The sequence below is a fragment of the Sabethes cyaneus genome, chromosome 1 (assembly GCF_943734655.1).
Source record: "Sabethes cyaneus chromosome 1, idSabCyanKW18_F2, whole genome shotgun sequence".
Classification (NCBI taxonomy): Eukaryota; Metazoa; Arthropoda; class Insecta; order Diptera; family Culicidae; genus Sabethes; species Sabethes cyaneus.
This window is the reverse complement of record NC_071353.1, coordinates 136,014,330-136,037,791: the sequence shown is the minus strand read 5'-3', so window position 1 is coordinate 136,037,791 and position 23,462 is coordinate 136,014,330. Positions and strand designations below refer to the sequence as shown.

The following is a 23,462-nucleotide window of genomic DNA, read 5'->3' as shown; positions in this document are numbered from 1 at the left end:
TCGTAGTCTTTCGTCAACCATTTGTTATCGTATTCGTTGTCTTTTCGTCATCTGTCTGTCGTATTTTTGTCGTCGTTTTTCTTGCCACCTTTTCATCGTATTTTGATGTTTGATTCTAGCATTTTTTATCGCTTCTCTTGATGTTTTGCAACTTTTCGTCACTATTTTGTCATCTCTCCTTTGGTTTTGATCATCTTTTTATTGTCTTTTGTCGTTGTTTTTTCTTTCGTCTTTCCGTCCCATTTTTACCATTTTTGCGTCGTACTTCTTGTTATCAATGCAACAAAAAAGCTGTCTTTTTAACGCGTTTTAATCGCTATTTCGTCATCTTTCCATCATTTTATTGTTGTCATTTTGTTATCTTTCTGTCGTTTTGTTTTAGTTTTTTTTTGCCGACTGTTCGTTCTTTTTCGTAGTATGTTATTGGCATATATGTTGTTTTTTCGCCGTCTTTTTGTCATCTTTTTGTTTTTTTTTTACATTCATTACTATTTTGCTGATTTTCCATCGAAATTTTTTTATCTTTTCATTGTCTTTTGTCGTCGTTTCATCATTTTTATAGTCTTTTAATCACTTTTTGGCAGTTTTTTCTTCGTTCTGCTTGTTGTTAAAGTAACCAAAAGTTTCTACCAAGTTTTTAAAACCTTTTCGTCATCTTATGTCATATCTTTGTTATTTTTTTTATATTCGTTGTCTTTTCGTAATTTTTCTGTAATCTTTTCATGATTTTTTGCCACCTTTTCAACATTTATACGTCGTCTCTTCGTCATTTCTTGATGTCTGTTTTTGTCCCTTTTTGAGGGCAGCTTTTCTTCGTTTTTATTGTCCCATTTGTTGATGTTTTCGCGTCGCCATTTTGTCGTGTTGTTTTTATTTTTTTATCATCCTTTCATTGTCTCTTTTCGTGGTTGCGCTCTTTTTTCTATCGTATTTTCATCACTTTTTTATTATTTTATCGTTCTTCTGCTTATTGTCAAGACAACGAAAATGTTCTTTTTACTGCCTTTTGGTCGTTCTTTCATCGTATTTTTGTCGCATATTCGTCATCTTTTCGTCGCCTTTATGCATGATTGATCGCTTTTTCGACGCCTTGTTGTTTTGTTGCTCATGTTGCTGTCGCTGTTTTGACATCTTTTCATCGTATTTATGTCGTTTGTTCATTGTTTTTCGCCATATTTTCATTGTATTGCGTTCGTCGTTTTTTGACTAGGATTTTTTTTTTGGTTTCGGTTTCCAATTGTAGTAATTTTCGGCAATTCACTCTGATTTTTCGTATTTTTGTCGTCTCTTCATCGTCTTTTATTCACTTTTTAGTGTTGGTTTTGTTTTTTGTGTGATGTTTTTAGCGTTTTTCCATCGCCTATTAGCCTACTTGCCATCGTTCTTTCGTCTACTTTCTATCGAGTTTTCGCCACGTCTTCGTTGACTTTTTGTCATTCTTTCGTCCTCTTTTTGACGTCTTTTCTACAGTTTTTTCATCTTTTTATTACTTTTTTACCGTTTGTTCCACGTTTTGCTTCTTGTCAAGACAACGAATATATTGTCTTTTTACGTCTTTGGGTCGTTCTTTTTTCGTCTTTTCATCATCATCATCGTCTTCATTCATCATCTTAGTCTATTCAAGGACGTTTACTGTCGCCGTTCGCTCTTGGTTTTTTATTATTCGTTATTAGTCTTTGATTTTCCGGCATTCAACTTTCGTTTTTCGTCGTTTGATTTTTTCGTCTTTTGCCTTCAATTATTCGTGTTTCTTGTTCTGTGTACTCTGTCCCCTTGTGTTGTCCTATCGCGTTTTTTTTCTTCTATTTAACGTCTATTAGTCGTTTTTCGTTCTTTTTAATATCTAGCTTTTAGGCATCTTTGTATCATCTTTTTATCGTTTTCCAGCGATTTGATGTTTTTTATCGAATGTGTTATGTTTTCGTTTGCTCTGCATCTTCTGGTCCTCATCCGTAGCATTCTTCGGCATTTGTTGCCGTTGTGTTTTGCCATTTTTTTATTGTGTCTTCATCGGCTTTTCTACGTCTATTTATAGTATGTACGTCGTTTTCGATTGTCTTTTTGGCATTTCGGTTACTTCTTTGGCGTTTTATCGGTGTCTTCGTCATCGATTTTGGCGGTTTTTCCTGTCTCTTTTCATTACTTTTCTGCCATTTTTGCATCGTTCAGGTCATTACCAAGACAATTTTTGTTGTGTTTTTCACTCTTTTTTTTGCGCCAATTTATTGCTGTCTATTCGAAGCCTTTTCGCCGTCTCTTGTTATCTCTGTTGTTGTATTTTTCATATTTTTTATCTTCTCGTAGTCTCCGTGTTGTATTTTTGTTATTTTTTAATGCTCATTTGCCAGCTTTTAGCCGTATTTTCATCGTTCATTGATGTTTATTTTTAGCATATTTTATCGCTTTTTTCGGCGGTTTTCCTTCGTTTTAGACGTCTTTTCTATTGCTGTTTCGGGGTCTTTTTGTCGCCATTTTGTTGTCGTTTCTTCGTTTTTTTTTCTGGTCATCTTTTCATTGCCTTTATCGTTATTTCGCCATTTTTTCTTTGGTCTTTTCATAACTTTTTTGTCATCTGTCCGTCATACTGCTTGTTGTCAAGCCACCAAGAATGTTCTTTTTGCCTTTTGAGTATTATTTCACGGCCGTTTGCCGTCTTTTATCATTTATTCGTTGTTTTTTCGTCATCTCTGTCGTGTTTTTGTCGTCTTTTCATAGTCGTTTTGTCATCTTTTCGTCGTATTTTGACGGTCGTTTTTGGAATTTTAGTCGCTTTTGTCGTTGTTTTTATCATATTTTGTGTTGCCTTTGCTTTTCGATGCCGTTTTGTCATCTTTTCTTCGTTTTTCGGTCATTTTTTCGTCTTGTGTTGTCTTCACACCGTGTTTTTTCGTCGTATTTTAGTAATCTTCTCATTGCATTTTTGTTGTGTCATTTTCAAGCGTAAATATTCAACAGTTTTTATTTAACGCGTAAGGAGAGTAAAGCTAATTAATGCAAATAGGACAAGGGTTTCAGCTATTTGGTTCTAAAAAAACATACGAGGAAATAGAAACGTAGTACTATCAGCCAGAAAATGAAGAATATCACGCCATCAAAGCATCTAATGGCAAAGAGTTTTATCTGCCGTTAAAGTGAAAAATGCAAGTTCGTATTTACAGCATGGAAGCATTAATGTAGACCTTAAATTTTTAAATCAATACTCATTAGAGATTAAAGTAAATCCACTTTACTAATTCTGTTCATTTCTTTCTTTCAGAAGAAGTCTAAAAGAATAAAGTCATGCTTTTCCGAATATTATTCAATGCCGGCAGATACTGTTTACCAAATTTGTTAAAAAAGAGGTGTTTTAATTTACCTTTCATAGTGGTTTATGTCCGTAATAAAACTAAATATGTTTTTCTCAAACCTGGGAACAGCTCTTTTCAAGTTAATTAAATAAAATACTCGGATTTTTCTCGGTTAAATCGGTCTCGAAAAATGTCGAAACGAGTTTGGTCTCTACATCTGTCAGTTTTGAGGCTTTATTTCATCTCTTTTAGAGGACAACATGAACTTAACACAATCATGCAACGGATTAATTTAGGCAAGAAACTATTGCCACCAGCCTAACAATCAATTCGAGGCAAACAAACATTTCTGATCACTAAGATATGTTCCATGGCAATCAAAAGACAACGAAGATTGGAGACGCATCAGCGAGATTGCGAGGAATTCAATTTCGGTTCACCTCCTCCTGCTAATCGTATATCAAATGGCTAAACAACTGGAAGCAAATGACGCACACCTCGCCGCCGAGAGTCGGAGATTATTAATGAATACAGCGCGACTATCAGACGATTATCCACTCAATTAAACACACTCGTTGCGACTCATCAACAATTCCACACGCCTGCCGCCTGCGGCCACTCCGCCGGGCAGCCGCGCGCCACCCGCCGCCGCGGGCTAAAACTAAAGGATGATTAGAAAGCAACAGCAGCAGCAGCAGCGCGAGCAAACGTCTTCGATTGTATTGTCCCCGAGATCCGACCGTGATCTTCTTACTGTTATCCTTACATTTTGCAGAAACAATATTCTCGCTCGGTTGGGGCATCCATGCATCACATGCAATGCACGTGTGCACACGCGGTGCGCGGCACGGCGTGTTTCGGAGCTTTGTCCATCGAACCGGAAGGTGCTAATATCGTTTAATTAGCAATTAATTAAGACAGAGAGAGAAGACGACGACGACGACGCCGACGCCGACGAGGAAGGGGAAAATAAAAACAAAATCTGTTCAATTTTCCCGATCGTTGGGTGGTGGAACTCCGACACACTGATGGGAACATGAGTTTAGCGATTTGAATTAGAGAGAGAGAGACCACATCAGAAGAAGTCATCAATGTGTGAAAAATTTTCCAGCTGTTTGGGCTGACCAGCAAAAATTTATTTTGACATTTTTACACACCATAAATCCGTACTGGTAGAATGGAAACCCTACTCTATGCAGTACCTGGCAACTGATTCCCATTTCACGCCCCATACAGAACCGGTCGAAGGTGACTTCAGCCATTTCACGATTAATTTTAATGTGAAATCCAACGATTAGAAGATTATTGTTGTCTGTAATTACTATAATTATATTTAGCATATATTCCGTTGCTGCCGGTGTGGAGAGTTCCGGGTGTACCTAAAGATGCAAAATTTATTGATGACGAAGGAAGTTCTTAATTTCAAGTTTGGCATGTAGTCAAAAATCTTGGAAAAATTCGTGGACTAGAAATTTCGTACTATCGTTAGATAGTACAAAACAAAAAGCACCCTAACTGGAGTGTCAAAGTTCAGATCGCCGGCAACTGTCTGCCGGGTGTGTGTTCGATAATAACAATACGATAATTAGTTCTCCATTCAGAAACTGGGCATCTGTAGATGCAGAGTTGTACCGACGACAGTAGCTACCGGCGGGGTTTTGATTGGAATTCAAGCAGAAGCGAACTGTTATTGTCATTCGCAAGATTTGCACCGAGGCTGAGTTTCCGCTGTTCAAAACTGATTTGCTAAACATTTTGAGTTCTAAATATAATACGTTATTTTAATTTCAAGTAGAAATCTTTTCCCATAAATTTTTGTTTCAAAACCCTTTTCCAAACAACCAATAAATCCACAGTTTATCAGCACCCCCAATGTCGTCCGGAGCAAGTGCTTTTGATGAACCGATAACAGGTCCATCTTCAGAGACATTCAACCGTACCGATTTACACAGACGGACCGGATAAGCACAATCCGACTCTTGAACTAGTAGGTACCTACCCAGTTCATACGCTGTTGCTGACCTAACCTGGCCTGGCCGGAAGCAATCTTACAAGAAAGCAAGCAAGCAAGGAAGCAAGGTTCACCCATTCATTTTCACACTTCGCACAAATCTTCGGGTGATAAATCTCCAGGGAAACGGACGTGGTGTTATATCAGCATGTACAATCTGTTGAAAAGACTTATTAAAATAGTTTGCTCTTTCGGATTCAATCCGACAGGCCGGAGGTCCAGGTCCGGAGCAGAAGCTTCCTGCGCTCGCTTTGAGGATGAGTAGGGGAGCAGGGGGGTCGGATCGGGGTAAATTTATCTTCCCATATCTCGGAAAGATGTGCATGTACGACTCCCATTCCTGTGGGAAAAGGCAAGCAAGCAAGTGAGTTATGTCGAAATCATCTTCTTTAGACCAGAAGACCAGATAAGATGATAGTAAACCATCTGAGACCGACCATTAGTGAAAGACGAAGAACCAATTTTGAAAATTAGCGTGTAAAAGCCAACTTTCTTCTTCCCCGGTGGGGGAGAGGAGGAGGTTTGCCATTTCAAAGTCAAGTACTTTTGAACGCCACCAACAACACCACCTGTTGAGTTTTGACTTTGTGCTTGGTTGAATGAAGGTTCCGTTCATCAATTTAAGTTCAACGCTATAATAGCTATTAGCATCTTATCTTATCTGGTATCTGGTATTTAATTTGAATAAAAGCACCGTTTTATTATTTACTAAATTTTCGGCATGCCTTTCGGTAAAAAAGCATCGAAGGTGGGCTCGTCCGGGATTTGAACCCGGGACCTCTCGCACCCTAAGCGAAAATCATACCCCTAGACCAACGAGCCCGTTGAACGATGGCGAGGACACACCAGTGGTGGTCATTGGAGTTGGAGCCGAAAATGTAAGTCGCTTGCGCTGCTCGCAAGCGTTCGAGTCGACGAGCGAGTCAATTCGAAGTCGTCCGTCGCGCGATGCGCAAAAAGGAAAAAAAACGAAGCGCAATCGGACCATTTTAGAGAGAAGCGTTTTTGGATGACCACCGCCGGTGGAGGTGAAACAAATAATCATGGATTCCAGAAATAGAAAAGGCATTTCCTTGCTTAGGTTGAGGGTATTTTTTATAATGTTTGAAATAGACGTTTCCTATTTTTCTAGAAAACTCAAACGGACATTTGCCAACTTCCGCGGAGTCCACTTGTTTAGAAAAGTCGCAATTCGAGAGAACCAAACAATTGTCAAAGCAACCATTGCACAGTGGGCAGAATCGACCGAAAGAACGGAACTTTTTGTTGCCGCTGTTTTTAAGGGGTAAACAGTGACTTTTATTGTGTAAAAAATCACGAGAAATCGATTGGTGATGGTCCTAACGCGCAGAAATGACGGGAAGTAGTCCATTTTGCCCCATTCACCCCTATTTTCTAACAGTTTAGAAAGAATCATGTAGAAACTCTCTCTAATTTGAGATTCTGTGGTAAGGAAAGAAGAAGAATGTTGGGAAAAAGGTCTATGAACAATTTTATCTTAATGCAACATAATCTACAAGTCTGTTTTGCCCCATTTAACTCAAGGTTTCTGCAATACCAGAGATTATAAAAAATGGCTTGCCTGTTGGGCAGGTTGAAAAAGTTAGAAGATCGAACGACGATCAAGCTAATCACTAAATTGTCATGCAAGGGAATGTTTTACCTTGTTTTACCCTACAACATTTACAGAAACCTTAGAATGTGTTGATAGGAAAAGGAGCAAATATGAAAGTGCTCCGATTTCGTTCAATTTTAATGTGTTTGTTCCTAGTTGAAAAATTCTAGACCCATATTTTTTATTGGACGCTTAGTGTGCCACTTTTTGAGCAGGGTAGCCAAAAAATCGTCATGCTTTCCGATTTTATTTCATTCAACACTTCATAACTTTTGAACCACTGAACCGATTTTAATGATTTTGGTTCTAAATAAAAGATATTTCAATCAACTTTTCAGAAAATATATTCGACTATTGCTCAAAGCATTCCAAACTACAAAAACTTTGAAACTTTGAAGAAAGAAAGAATGGCAAACTTGATGAATTTTGAAGCCACCCTAACTCACAAAGCGGCACCCTAAGCGTTCAATAAAAAAATATGGGTCTAAAAATTTGCAACTAGGAACAAACACACTAAATTTGAACGAAATCGGAGCACTTTCATATCTGCTTCTTTTCCTCTTAATACATTCTCAGATTTCAGTAAAAGCTGCAGGGAAAAACAGGGCAAAACATTCCCTTACACGACGTTTTTGTGAAAAGTTTGATCATCGTTCGATCCTCTGACTTTTACAACCTTCCCAACAAGCATGCATTCTTGAACATCTCTGGTAAAAGTATCGAATTGGCATTTTGCCTGTGGTACACAAATCTCGAGTAAAATAGGGCAAAACAGACTACTAGATTATCTTGCATTAAAATAAAATGGTTCATATACCTTTTTCCTAACATTCTTCTTTTTTTCTAACCATAGAATCTCAAATTAGAGAAAGTTTGTACATGATACTTTCAAGACAATTAGAAAATAGGGGTAAATGAGGCAAAATGGGCTACTTCCGGTCATTTCCGCGCGTTAAGATCATCACCAATCGATTTCTCGTGATTTTTACATAAGAAAAGTCACTTTTTAACCCCTTAAAAACAGCGGCAGCAAAAATTTCCGTTTTTTCGGTCGATTTTGCCCACTGTGCATTGTTTAAGCAAAAATGTGCAGGTAATGTGTTGTTTGGAAAAAATCAGTCACAAAATTTTTCATGGCTGTTTCCTTGGTTTTCATTATAGACAAACGTGAATGTCAATTCATATTCTTTCTTTCAATGATAAAAGTTTCACGAAATGGAGTTTTTTGTTGTTGCTAAATTAAAGTGGACAAAGTACGGAGGTCTGAGCCTAGGGCAGCGTTCCCCAAATGGGCAGCAACTTGTTACGCAAATTTATAATTTACTATATTGTAATAAATGGCCTAAAACATTTATAATGTCTGTGGGTATGAAATGGGGAAGGCAACTAGGAAAAAGCGCCCAACATAGCTCTAGCCATCCCAAGCCGCTACCTAGCGCCGCCAGGGGCGGACTGGGAGCCAAAGGGCCCACCGGACCTTTGATATTAGGGGCCCCAGTTTGCAATATTCTCATGATAGTAAATTAACACAAAAAAAGACATCTAGTCAAAAGACATCAGCGTTACAAGGACAGTAAATCGAATAAATATGGGCTCTATTTTGTAAGTCATGTCGTGCAACTCGACTCGACTCAGGCACTATCGAGTGTCAAGTATCGGGAGAATAGGCAGCATAGCGGCTCGATGCTCGAAACAAAACCAACTCAGTCGTTATTAGGACCGAGTTACCAGCTTTTAGCGTATGCGTCATATTAGCGGTTCACGGTACTTTAGTTTTGACGCATTTTTCTTCAACCCAATCTTCGCTGCTTTGAGTTTTAGTTTGTTCAGCCGTCTTTCAGCGTTCTATCGACAATATCCATTTCATTGGGAAAACAGACGAACTAACTAGATTTGCTGAAGATTGTGCCTGTGTGTTGCTCCTTTCATAACATCCTGTAACGGCATGTTGAACAGCCCACATGAGGGACCATCACGTTGATAAAGTCCCCTGCGAGATTAGAACGGCCATGATTTTACGGTCGATGGTATCATACGCAGCTTTGAAATCACTGAAATAATTGTCCGTTGAATTCTGTATACATGGACTTTTTGGAGGATCTGCCACAGCGTGAAAATTTGATTTGATTTGCGTGATAAATGATATGATGTCAATAGTTCAATATAGCTTACTGCTTACGCAGCTTACTGCGTCTACACGTCAGAACAGAACAGTTCATAGTGCAGGCGATTCCCGTGCCGAGTTATAGCTATCCCTGGGATTAAACTCTAGGATTCTCCTATAAGAATCCTGCTTCTATAAGCAAGGTTTTCTGTGCGAATCCTCTGTAGAAATTCTTCACACGATTTCAATGTGAGGAATGCCTGAGACTCTGCGTGAATCTTTTTGGTTCGTCCTGGTAGAGCTGCGGCAAAAGAACCCACCGTCTAAAAACGCCAGTAGGAAAAGCACGTGCTCGCCAGTCCAGAGGAGAGGTTCGTCAGCAACGGCACACGGAGTTTCCACAAAACGGTCAGGTGCAAGAATTTTGCCATGCCTGTGATGTGCAATGATAGTGCTGGCAACCTGCTTACTGACAAAACGACGGTAGCAGCCAGGTGGAAGAGTATTTCCAGACGCTGTTGAATAGAGAAGTAAACACGAAGATCATCAGCTACAGGATAAGAATTTTTAGCGAAGGTTAACTGTGGAGCTATCCTGGCTGAACTTCTAAAAACGGGGAGCGAGCAGTTGTACGAAACAATTCGCCACCTCATTGTCAGGAACAGAATATGGGAGGAAAATAAATATCGGAGGAGTGGTTGATTGGCCTCATTTCCCATAATTTTAAAAACGGACATCAACTTGAGAGTAAAAACTATGGAGGCATTACGTTACTCAATTTTGCCTATAAGGTGCTCTCTCTATTCTGTGTTTTAGACTGAGTCCGTTAGCTGAGTTCTTCATCGGCGAGTATCAAGCTGGTTTTCATGAGGGTCGTTTCACGATGGATCAGATATTTACCCTGCGTCTAGTAACTGACGAGTTCCGGGAGTACAACTTGCAGACACATAATATTTTTATGGATTTCAAGGCGGCATACGATTCAGTCAAACGAAATGAGCTGTGACAGTTAACGCTAGGACATGGTTTTCCCACAGGACTAGTTTCGTTGATTCGTGTGATGCTGGATGAGTAAAAATTATGAGTCAGAATAGCAGATGAGACCTCACGTGATTTTTGATTTTGCGGATGACGATCACCAAAATCAAAAGTAGAGCAGCGAAAGAAGCCTTTAGGTCATTTATTGAGAAATTGGGACTTACCATTAATACCGCCAAAACGAAGTACATGGCGTGGAAATCCAAATGGTGTTGGTTTCGAAAAGGAACTGAATATATTTTGGTATGCTCGTGACATGTGACAACAATGTAAGTCGCAAAATAAAACGACTAATTACAGCTGCGAATTGGCCTTTACGCAGGTATTACATTTTGTAGCTGAAGTCCCGTAGCTTGCAAATTCGCATAAAACAGACGCTCTAGAGAACACTAATCCTCTCGGTGGCCCTTTACGGACATCATGGACAATCATGGACGCTAAAAGAAGCTGATCGACGAATGCTTGGGGTTTTAGCATAAAATTTGGCAAAATCCAAAATGGAGTGTAGCGCAGACGCATGAACCACGAGCTAAATTAAGAATGCTAATATGCTGTTATAATGAAGATAGTACAGTGTGGCAGTCTGCTCTGGGCTGGTCACGTGCCTAGAATGGTCGACGAAAGAGGAGCCAAAATTATTTTAAGCAGAGAATCAAGAAGAGGCTGTAGACTTCGGAGTAGACATCGCACTGATAGATGTGCGCTATCGAGGATAATGCACGTTCAGCTGGTGTTCGAGGGGTTTGAAGAAAGGTAGGACCATAATTTATTCGGAGTAGGATCGATAACGGACCGTCGCCACTGAAGCAAACTGAGTATGGAGCTTAAGCCGGCAGTTCAATATTTATAAGTCTTTATTGGGGCCCACCGGGCATTTGCCCGGTTGCCCGGTGGGCCAGTCCGCCCCTGCCTAGCACCTCCACGTTGCTATACCTGGAAAAACTTCAATTTGTATAATTGAGTAGCAAAGCTAAGAGGTGCGGGGTCGTGCGGTTTTCAATTCCTAACCTTACAAATGTAGTTTTAGGCAACCATTAAACCACACGACTTTATTTTCAAGTATTATATGATTTAAACTAATTTTTTGGCAGACTAATCTATTTTCAGAGAGCGAAATAAGGCGCTATATACCCAGGCCAATTGCGACCTGGCTTCTGGTCTAAATGCCATTAGTTCATCCCTGAGGGCCCGAAGTATCACATAACCTTTATTAGCAAAGACCAAAGATACTCCCTACGACTGTGAATAAATCATTATCTATGTATATGGGAAGCGTTGGAACGGGAGGTCCACGCTTTTTTCCTTCCCCTTGATTTCAAGGAGTTTAATGGAATTAGGTATTTTTCTGGTTCCACTAGATTCCTTGGAAATCTCTGCGGTACATGCGGCGCGGTCGGCCTGGCCGTTGACAAGAAAAATGATTGATTCAAGTAATCGTCATTTTCCAGGATGCCTTCCAGAATTGGCTGCGTCAGTTTGAGATTAGATTAGATAAAACATTTATAATGTCTGTACTTAGTAGATCATTTTTATGGAGTTGGTAGTTTCACTAAGAATTAAACCATCTGACCACAATTATCACTTACACATCTTCGACTGGCGCTGATTTCGCATTTTGATCACTTGTCACTTGTCAACTGTTAATTTGGGCTATCATTTACAACACTGATTCGCATTCGTCAATTTCCACGAAATTGTGATTCATAGTGATAAATTGATTTGAAGTATAATTGCCTTACAACTAACATGTGGACAGTCAGTTAAAATATCAATTAGCTAACGTCCTCTGCATCTTTCCAGTTCCTTACGACACTCTACTCTACGGCTATTTGCTGTAGACTAGACTGAAATACAATTAAAACTACGTAGGGTATGTTGCTGCTTCGTCGTAATTGCCTATTCCCGTCCTATTCAACACAAATTATTAAAAATATCAGTATTTTTATGACACATAATGCAAAATTAGTTATATATTTTAATTTGTTGCCTCTCACACGCGATCAATCAAAGTGAGCTGAGATCTATTTAAATGCTGTTTTTCATTAAAGAATTCCTAGCAGCCAAATTTCCAACGTTTTTTCGTGCGACGAAGAAGAAAATGTCGACTAATCGTTTCAATTTCCGTCATTCATAAAATGAAAATAACCTACGTAACGCATTGTCGTAATTCTGCAGCCGGGAAAACTTGCATAACCTACAGAAATTTTGCAGAATAACATTTGTCATGCTGTCCTACACAAATACGTGCGCGCTAGCTTCGTAAACATTATTGTGATTTTTAGTTCGGACGATGAAAAATTTTGATGGGCGAATTTTAAAACGGTACGACGAATTTAAGATATAAAGTCAGTAGCGTAATTTCAATCAAATGCTTTATTAATCGCTTTTTAGTGAATTCAAAGGGCACGGATCGGAAGGAATGTGTGCTTGAGTCAAATCAGCAGCAGAGCTTTTGGAGTATTCATTAAATCCACCTAAGAAATGATAAAAAATTAGAGTGGCTTTCCTTACTACGACGGGAATTAGAAATAAACCCTACTACGTAAAGAATTGCGAGCAACTAACTGACGCAAAGCAACAAATAAAACGCTCCAAAACTATTCTCGAATCGGACAATCGCTGATTTAACTCGCTTTGAGAATTGCTGCGTCACGTCACATACACAAATATCCGTTCAGCTCTGTTTCTGTGCAAGATAACAGTTCCGAACAAGTTCTTGCAGTATATGGATGCAATCTGGCAACAGGAAAGGATGACCGTTCACTTTTCTATGTCGTTTCACTTTCATTTAGGTTTGAAGATAAAATCGGTTGAAGAAGAAGGGTAGTTTTATGCTTTAACAAAATTGCTTATTTTCAGGACATCAAATTGGACTAAGTTATGTGTTCAAACGATAAACTCGGTTGAAGGAAAGGGCGGGTTTTGCACTCCGACGTATTTCCCAAGGTATAGGTTTAAACGTCGTAAAGAATCTTCGACTTACTGGGACGGGTGGATTTTGTTACTTTTTTTTGTTAAAAGGAAACCTAACCAGATGGTGTGTTTAACTGTCGTCCCTGCTTGTGAAGCAAGGTAATCATAAAGAAAAAGTATGGGGAAATTTGACCTTAAAACTTTACCTACAATTTCACTATTACGCGTATAAAAGATTGTTTTAAATATGTAACAATAAGATAACTGGACATTTTATCCATCCGACGACATATTAACAGTGTTTCGTTCAGTAGTATAGTAGCTATTAGCATTTGAAATCTTTCATTCAAATGTTACACTTCTATTTTCGTTTTCACAAAGTGCTACACAGTATAGTAAACAAAGACGTAGTCCCAGGTCAAAAAGATACAATACTTGCATCGAGTTTGTTTTGCCAGTCACTGGAATATTTAGATGTAAGTTTTTTTTCTCATCCGCGTTGAGGTTGGATCTTCAAAATAATGAGCGCCTGGTGAAACACACTTTCACCAGCGCTGATTGCAGTATAATAAATGGTGCTTCTTTCTGGAAGTAACCAAACAAAAAAGTCGACGTTTACTTTTTAGTTTGGTTACTTCCAGAAAGAAGCACAAAGTATACAATGTTCTTATTTGAGTTTATTTTGTAAACCGTATTCATTCATTTGTCACGCTTTGAATGTGTGCTATCAAATTTCACGACGAATATTGAAAAAAAAAAAAAAAAATCAACGCCATTGTCAATGGCCTATCGTTCGTGACAGTAAATCGATCGCTACCGTTAATAGTAGTGTTACTTTTCTATCAAACAGCTACTAAATCCTGTTTGCAGCGTAGATGGTTTCAATGTTATTGTTTAAGCAGTGCTTGTATTTGCACTAGACGCACTATTTTTATATTCTTTTTTCCTCTTTATTCAATTTTATGGAGGTCTTTGAACAACGCACAATGTATAATGGATATTTCCGGAAAGGTGTTAAAATGACATTTGTTTAACACTAAATTAATATTTGTAATACACCATTAAGCCGAATAGATAATGGTTCAAATGGAATAAAATGTATATTAATATATGTTCAACGAATGCACTCAATTTCAATAACACTGTGATGCCTAGGACCAGAACTAATTGACTTTAATGAACTGTTTGAGCAAATTCAAACGGTTATTGATATTCCATTTGAATGAAACTTAATCGTAAATCGATTTCATCAACTGGTGAATGGTTATCTGATACTTAGTTGCATTACATATTTCAACATAAGTCTTGAAATAAATGCGCAATAAAAAATCAGAAGGGCTGTTTTACAGACACAACGGTATGGTTGAAAAAAAAAACTACGTTGCGTTTTGCTGTAAAAGTTTGTATTAGGTATAAGAAAACTTTTAGCACGCCTTTCGTCCACAGAAAGAGAAAACAAAAATTGCATGATTGTTCATACACAATATAATATCATTACAAACACATACATATACGTTAAAGACGAGGGATTTTTACAATAATAATAAGATAAAACCGTGTATGGGTTTTTATCGTCTGTGCTTGGATTAATCGTGGAGTAAATAAGTTCAAAGAAGAATTCAACTAAATTTTCAAAATAGAAAAAAAAACAAATCAATTGCAATTGTTTGTCTGTAGCTGCAGTGATAATGATCAAACTGACGTCTCTACCAGTAAAACGACTCGTTTTCTAAGTAAATATATTAAAAATGATAAAACTAAGACATGGCATGAAATTTGCGCTAATTTTTCAATAGCGCAAACGTCTAAATTAATTAATTAATCCAAATTAATAGTTGTCTCTTTTGGAGTTGGAGTTGAAAATCGATCAAGAAATCACTAAGCTCTAAGCGCTCAAAACCCAACAACTTTTCCGATTTTCTCAGCCGTCACTTCCCAGGTAACCAATAAGCATTTCCAATGCAATTTAAATGCAAGCCAATAAGCATTTAAGTTGCCTTAAAAGCTACTTAAATGCTATTTTGGCAAAATATGCGGCTACTTTACTGCCAGCCCTCTTCTAGTGCTGACAATCAGGGATGCCACATATAATTCTATGTTTTTTCTTGGAAAAATCTGACATTCTGTACGGCGAGGAAAAATATCTGTGCAAAATTTTGTCCAATGCAAAACGCTGGGAGTGAAAGAGACAGAGAGTCATTTTGCTGACTATTTCCGTCTCTTTCACTCTCATGTGAAAACTCAAAAATCTGTTTATTCTGTGTAATTTGGCGAAAATCTGTATTCTATGCATACAGATTCTGTACAGGCGATTTCTTTCAAATATCTGTTAAACACAGAATAATCTGTGCATGTGGCAACCCTGCTGACAATGCTTATTTGCAGCTCGTCCGACAAGAAGAATTTAAATAGAATTGTGGCTGCCAATTTACAACAGTTATGCAGTCAAAAGGCTGATAAACAGCAACCTGCAGTATAAAACGCCAGGGATGCTAATAAACGATTGATTTACTGCTTATACTAATGCTTATTGGTTACCTGGGTTGTTACAAAAATTTATAGCTCTTGAATCAAGCGTCGTAGAACAAATATTTTCCATTCACGAAAGTTTATTCTTCTTCTTCTTCTTCAGCAGCATAGAGCCGGGGTGGCTCGTGCTGTTTCAAGCACTCGTCTCCATTCAACTCGGTCTTGGGCCACTCGTCGCCAATTTCCTAGTCGTCTCAGAAGTCGCAAATCGTTTTCGACCTGGTCGAGCCATCGTGCACGTTGGGCCCCCCTGTTCCTGGTGCCGGTGGGGTTGTTGAAGAGGACTATTTTCGTCGCACTGTCGTCCGGCATCCTTACGACGTGTCCGGCCCACCGTAGCCTGCTAACTTTCGCTAGATGTACGATGGGAGTCTCCCCAAGCAGTGCCTGTAGCTCGTGATTCATACGCCTCCGCCACTCTCCGCTTTCCGTTTGTACTCCGCCAAATATCGTCCGCAGCACTTTCCGCTCAAACACGGCAAGGGCGCGTATGTCCTCCGTCAGCAGCGTCACGGCTTCAAGTCCATAAAGAACTACCGGTCTAATAATGGTTTTGTACATTGTTAGCTTCGTGCGGCGGCGTATGCTTCCTGATCGTAGCGTTTTACGAAGGGCAAAGTAGGCCCGATTTCCCGCTTGGATGCGCCGCTGGATCTCCTTACTAGTGTTGTTGTCCGCGGTCACCAGCGATCCCAAATACACGAACTCCTCTACCACTTCCAGTTCGTCGCCGTCAACGGTTACCGTCCGTGGGAGGCACGCATTTGTTTCCTTTGAGCCTCTTCCTTTCATGTATTTGGTCTTCGACGCATTTATTTTTAGCCCAATTCTCCTAGACTCCGCTTTCAGTCTGGCGTAGATTGCCTCCGCCGTCGCAAAGTTCCTGGCAATGATATCGAAGTCATCTGCAAAGCCTAGAAGTTGGCTACCCTTGGTAAAAATCGTGCCTCTCGTTTCGATGCCCGCTCGTCGGATCACCCCCTCAAGAGCGATGTTGAACAGCATGCAGGATAGACCGTCACCTTGTCTCAACCCTCGTCGCGTCTCGAAGGGACTCGAGAGTGTCCCAGAGATGCGTACGAAACACATCACTCGATCCAATGTAGCTCTGATCAGTCGCGTCAGTTTGTCCGGAAAACCGTATTCGTGCATTATCTGCCATAGCTTGTCTCGATCGACTGTATCGTTGGTTGGTAAACGGCTGGATAATGCGGAATATAGACCCCATAGTGGTCGTTAGCCTCTTATCCAGCCACTCCGATCCCGACCTCCTCGTGGTACCAGCCGGAATACGAGCAACCTTAGCGGAGATCGGGTAACCAACCCCGGTGGAAACTAAGGTCGTATACTAACCGGGAAGGAGGTAGTGAGTCTCGGCACTATAAGATGGCAGCCCCATCACGAGACTCGGTAGTGTTGCCCCAGTACGGCTACACACCTAAACAACACAAACTAACAACATTCAAGCATTTACGGAGCGGAATATTCGGCATCGACCTAGGCGACGAAAGTTTATTCATGAATTGAATAAATTAGGACCTCTTTTCGCTTTAAGAGAGGGAGCTCCCATACAAATGAAACACAAATTTTTGCATGAAGTCTAAAACCAGGTCCAAATTAAATCTGCAAATCAGGACCTAAACACATTTACAAATCAAGTCCTAAATATAGACTTAAACGAAGTCGCAAAGAAGGGTCTAATGCAGACGTGCTGATTCAGATTCTTAATCAAATCCTAAATAATGTCCCAAATCAGAAAGCAAACTAAGTAACAAATCAGGTGCCTGCCGATCAAGATTCTAGATCAGATCCCAAACCAAACCTCAAATCAAGTTTCAAATTGGGTTCAAAGCAAGTCGAAAACCAGGTCTCAAATCAAATTGCAAGCTAAGTCTTCAAATCAGAACCTGAACAAACATGCAAACAAGACCATAGACCTAGTTCCGAACCATGCCACAAAAAGGTTCAATAGCTGGTCTTGAAATCAGATTCTGAATCAGGTCTCGAACCAAGTCACAAATCAAATTCCAAATCAGGTTCTAGGTAGTGTTCCAAATCAGGTCCTCAACCAGAATCTCAACTCCAGAATAAGATCCTAAACCAAGGTACCAGACCAAATAAAGATGTTTCAAATCTAGTCTCAAGTCAGGTCCAAAATTAGATTTAAAGCAAGTCCAAACCCGTGAGACCTGGGTAAAATACAAACCAAATCTGCAAATCAGCAACTGAACAAATGAGAGTTCAATGCAGACGTCCCAAATCAGATCCTAAATTCAGCCCCAAAGCAGATAGCAAATTGAGTCACAAATCAGGTCCAAAATAATATCTCGTATCTGGCCCAAAGCAAATGCAGGGTCAAATACAGACGTTCCAAATAATATCCCAAATCTAATCCCAGGGCAGGTCCCAAATCAGATTTTAAATCAGTTCCAGTATAATGTTACAGTCACAAATCGGTTTCGAAATAATATCTGGCCCGAAACAAGTCCAAGATTTAGGTACTAAAAGTGTCCCAAATCGTGTCCCAAAGCAGGTACAGACTATTGTTCCATATTAGGTTCAAAAGAAGTCTAAAATTAGGTCTGAAATCAACTCCCAGACCAAGTCTTCAAATCGGAGCCTCAATAAATCAAGATTCAAGTTACAAATCAGGTCCCAAAACAGGTTCCAGTGGAACTCAGGAATGGAGAAGTAATATCCGATCTGTCCGAATACTTTCGGATGAGATGGCACCGAATTCGATAAATTAAAACGACGAGCTTGGTTTTTGATCATTGCAAGTGCGCTAACCTAGGAGTGCCCATGGAAGATGAGATGATAATGTCCCAGCACCTGATCTCCATGAAGTCCAACGAAAAATCGGACTGCTGAAGACCAACAATGCCGCTGGTAAGAGCTCCCTACCGACAGAGCTTTTTGAGCATGGCCCAGAAACGATGGCAATGGCTCTACAGTGGGTCATTTTCAAGATTTGCGAGGAGGAGAAGCTATCGAAGGAATGGATGGAAGGAGTTATTTATCCCACCTACAAAATGGGTGATCACGTCTTTATTACTGTCAAAGCAGCATACGATACAGTCGATCGAAACCAGCTATGGCAGATAATGTACGAACATGGTTTTCCGGATAAACTAATGTAACTGAATATTGGTACAACCAAATATTGGAACTTTTATACTTGATTGGTCGAAAATAATTAACAAATGAACCAAACAGTGGACCCCCCGATCCCTAAGTGGCCCGACAGTTTCAAAAAGAGTTAAACCTTGAATGTTTCTTGTCGTACTTTTTTCTCAGCTTTTCAATCATGAATTTGAAATATAAATCTGTTGATGCGCTCACGCCTAACTTGATTTTTTTTTATAAAATTCAACATGGCCGCCAGTGTTTTTGTTAACTTCTTTTGAAAGCCACATCCTTCCTCTTTACAAAACCGTGTTGTTGTTTTCAATTCATTTTACAGCAAATTTTAGAAACAGCACAATAATTATATGAACCTTGCTACAGATCATTGGTTGTTTTATTTATTTAATGCCAATAAATATTTGAATATTTCTTGTAGCATTTTTTCTGAGCTTTCCAATTGTGGTCTTAAAATTAAAATCGCTTTTCGCAAATTTTTTATTAAATCCAATATGACGACAAAATTCAAAGTGGCTACCAAAAAAAAATTTACTCCACTGGAAAGCCTTAATGCCCCACATGATATCGGCGAACGAGGGGTCCCCTGTTTCGCGGTATTAAAAGTGCAATTCTCATTTTTACCCATTTTCAACTAATCAAGTACAAAAGTTCCAATATTTGAAGATTCGTGTCAGTGTCACGAATCAACGAGAATTACTCTATTATCTATACCTATAAAAATGGATTTCTGTCTGTCTGTCTGTCTGTCCCTATGTTCCTTATAGAATCGAAAACTACTTAACCGATCGAAGTGAAAATTTGCATGAAGGGGTTTTTGGTGCCAGGGAAGGTTCTTATGATGGTTAGAGATCCCTCCCCCACTAAGAGGAAGGGCTCCCATACAAATCTATACCTATAAAAATGAATTTCTGTCTGTCTGCCCGTATGTTCCTTATAGAATCGAAAACTACTGAACCGATCGGTGTGAAAATTTGCATATAGGCGCTTTTGGGGCCAGGGAAGGTTCTTATGATGGTTAGAGACCCCTCCCCCCACTAAGAGAGAGAGAGTTCCCATACAAATGAAACAAAAATTTCTGCATAACTCGAAAACTAACCAAACAAATGGAACCAAATTTTGCATTTGGTTGTTTTTGGAGGCAATTTTTTTCCATGGTGGATTGAGACCCCTCCCCTCTTTGGGAGGGGAATAATGACCCCTCTCCCTTTTAAGAGGGGGGGGGGGCTTCCATACAAATGAAATACAAATTTCCTCATAACTCGAGAACTAATCACGCAAATGGAACCAAATTTGACATGTGGGTGTTTTTGGAGACAAGATATTTTTCTATGGTGAATTGAAACCTCTCCCCACTTTAGGAGGAATTTTTTTATGATGGTTTGAGACCCCTCACCCCTGTGGTAGGGGGATAAGGGCTCTCATACAAATAAAACAGAAATTTTTGCGTAACTTAAAAACTAATCGAACTCGAGAAATTTTAGACCTTTTCATAAAACATTAATCAATAACAAGACCACCAAAAACTATCAATAGTAACATTAGATAATTCAGCGCGAGACAGCCACAGGCCGCAAGTGTTGCCGGCGACCTGCCGTCGGAAACACCGGTTAATGCGGGGGGCAGCCCCCCGTAGAGATCACCTCTATCTAGGTTTATTTATTTTCCTAGACTACTGACTTCTATTACTTTCCTTCAGTTGGGTCACCCCTGCGAAATGGTACTTTCTACGAAAAGAGTTTCCGTGAAATGGTACATGTCGCGTAAGGTTTTTCGCGAAATGGTTTTCTGCGAAATTATATTCCGCGTTATGGACAACCGAGAATTGGTGTTCCGCAAAATGGTATTCGGCGAAATGGTTTGTAATGATGGCGAATATCTAAATGCTTTCCGCTTTATTTTATCAGGCTAAGCAATGGGGGGAGTTATTTTCTACTTTACTGTGAGGAAAATTTGTATATTAAAACACCCATGAACTCCCCAGAAACTTGCAAAACTCAAGATTGTGACAAAGGTCATCCGAGATTCACGATTCATGTACAACACAGTTTAATTTGTGTCAATACGAAGTCTGTCGGGTCAGCTAGTAATCTATAGAAATTGAGAAAAACTAAAAAGCAATTGGGTCAAAAAACAAAAAGTAAGTTCGATTTGTGATTGATATTAGGTATTTACTCTATAGAAAATTGGATAATAACTTGCATCAAACTGTTATAGTTTGGTTTTAAGGATAATTTCACTTGGTTCCAACGAAAAGCTATTTGTAATAGACCATAATCAAGTGTCACACCTATCATACGAAAGCCGAATGATATGCATCTTTTAACATTCTTACATAAGCGCTTGTCCGTAGAAAGTAAATGCTGAAATCGTGCCATATATCATTCGAGCGACCTGTCAAAACGGCTCCTCCGATAGTAAAAACCTAGGAGGGAAAGCTTTTTTGTTCGGTTTCAATCCGGCGGCAATTAAAAGTTACATCGACAAGACGACGTGAAAGAACCGAACCGTGAACCGTGCCGGTGGTGCAAAGAGAAGAAAATCTAAGCAAAATATGATCGAAAAAGTGAAGCTACCATATCCAAATAGTACGCCAGCACCAGCGCCTCACCTGTGCGGCTGCATTTTCTTAAATCCACCTTCGGCAAGGTTTGACTATAACGGCGACGACGACGACGATGAAACATGATGGTGATGCAATCAGATCGTTCCGCGAGCGCGAAAAAGATTTATGCTACCGCCGCCTATTCATAACTGGAACAATCATAAACTAGCGGCGCGCGCGCCCCTTGTTTGTAGTCTCCGAGTCCGAGTTCCAGCCATAGGAAGTTAAAATAAATCTTGCTTTGGGTAATTACTTTAGTTTGTAAGAACAACTTGACTTGATTTATTTTTAAGGACAATTTTTATTCATGGCCAGTTTCACTGTATTCTACAGTTTGATCGACATTCATGACTTGTAGGAAAAATCTTCATTAAAGTCGTTCATTCTTCGACTACCGCACTCCTGCTGCTCAAGTCGGTCCTTCAACGAGCTCATTGCACGGTGGCAGCCACAGCAGCAACCAGTGAAGTGGCAAACGTTCACATTTGGCCTCAATTCGCAAACACTTCGATTGTCTTCCGTAAACAAGTAGCCCATCGTAGAACGATTGCTGCATTTGTGGCAGGAAACCCATTCATTATTGTAAATCGACACCTCCCTGCTGCTGTGCACACCCACCCCCGCCGACGCGTCACCGCCGCCAATGCCGTTGGATGGTATCCGAAAATTTACAAACAATCAATTTTCCTACGGAGGGATCACACACGACCCGCACTTACCCGCGCGCGCGTTGCCGGTTCAAGTTCTAATCCAGAACGAACGTTCGGATCGTTCGTTCGTTCGTTCATCGAGTGGTCAAGGAAATTGACAATTGAATCCTCTCTCGTACGTACGGCGACGGCGGTATCAATGCATTCCAACTGCATTGCAGCCAGCTCCACTCATGCCGGTTTCCATTATGGTCCAACATATGTAACGATTAGAGGAACGCTTTGCAGTATCTTCCGAGCAGGAACTCCGGGTTCAGGATTGTGTGGCTCCCGCTGGGTGTTATCACATGTGTACGACAAGAATAACAGGAAACCCAACAAATCGAAGCACGATGGTTCAATCGGTTCGACACGCTGAAAACATTGCGCTCTAACAGTCGTTTAATTGATTCGTCTCCATTTGGTGATTATTTTTACAGTGTCCACACGACCGTAACCCCTTTGAATAACAGTCAGTTTCTGTTCACGATATCGACACCGGGCGAGGGTCCGTCTTTTCCAATCTCGGCAAACCGGAGAAAAACACATTAGACCGACCGGTTTGACACGACTGGCAGGACGAGGACACCGCTCTTGAATGATGACGATTTCAAATCGGTTTGTTCAATTCCGTCACCTTCACCGTGTCCTGGCCGGGCATCTTTCCTGGTTGGTCCAGTCGCTCGGACCGCGCGCCTGGTCACGTCTGTTGGGGGAGCTGAATTTCGCTGTCTCTGGTCGTCGGCTGGCTGTGTGTGCTAATGACAAAGGTTCTTTTGCTTACATTTGTTCACGGGTCTGTATATTTCGTCGCAGACGACATGTCGAAGCCGGTTCTAATTACCTCTTCTTCGTCGTCGGACCATCGCCGTTGCGGTGCGGGGGCAGAATTTGAGAGGGTCTATTGCATCCGGTAAAAGCCTCGGGAAGCAGACAAATGATTTTATTATTTCTCTGATGCGGCCCCGGTATGATGATGCTCCAATCGAGTTCGAACTTAGCTCGGAACGCACTTGCTGGACGGAATGGCATTGGGGCTTTCTCAGTTCATGTTGGGAGTTTCGCTGTGACAACGTGACGTACACGGTGTCCCCGGCCATTAACGATGGCGGTGATCAATAAGTGTCACATCTTTTTGCACACACTGACAATTTTGAGTCACCTTTGTTCGGGGCGTCCAAGTAATTGATTTTGACGATTTGCAGACCATATGTTCGGGGAGTTTTTTTGGTATGTAAGCCCTAAGTGACAATATTAGAGCTGAATTACGAAAGTAATGGTTGTTTATTGCCTGCATTGAAACTTTTGGATCTGAAAGTACAGTGTTGGATAAAATTGCGGGGGCAAAGTTAGTACTAGAAACTTATCATAAAAATACCAGGCCGTTCAGGTTAAAACGCCGGACTTTCGGGGGCAATTAAATTTAAAATTAAAGTTGAAATTGGACTTCAAATCGCACTTAACAGAGAACAACAAATTAGATTTGAATTTGGACTAATTTTGGGCCTTTATTTCAACTTGAACTGGAAA

General features: G+C 40.1%; 1 protein-coding gene and 1 non-coding gene across 2 annotated transcripts in view; both read right to left on the bottom strand.

Annotated features, from left to right (window-relative positions):
• LOC128732899 (uncharacterized) overlaps window positions 1-23,462 on the bottom strand; it is a 542,040-nt gene that overhangs the window by 210,306 nt on the left and 308,272 nt on the right. The gene's annotated exons all lie outside the window — the stretch shown is intronic.
• On the bottom strand, window positions 6,049-6,120 carry Trnap-agg (transfer RNA proline (anticodon AGG)). The gene has a single exon. It is a non-coding gene; the product is annotated as a tRNA-Pro (tRNA).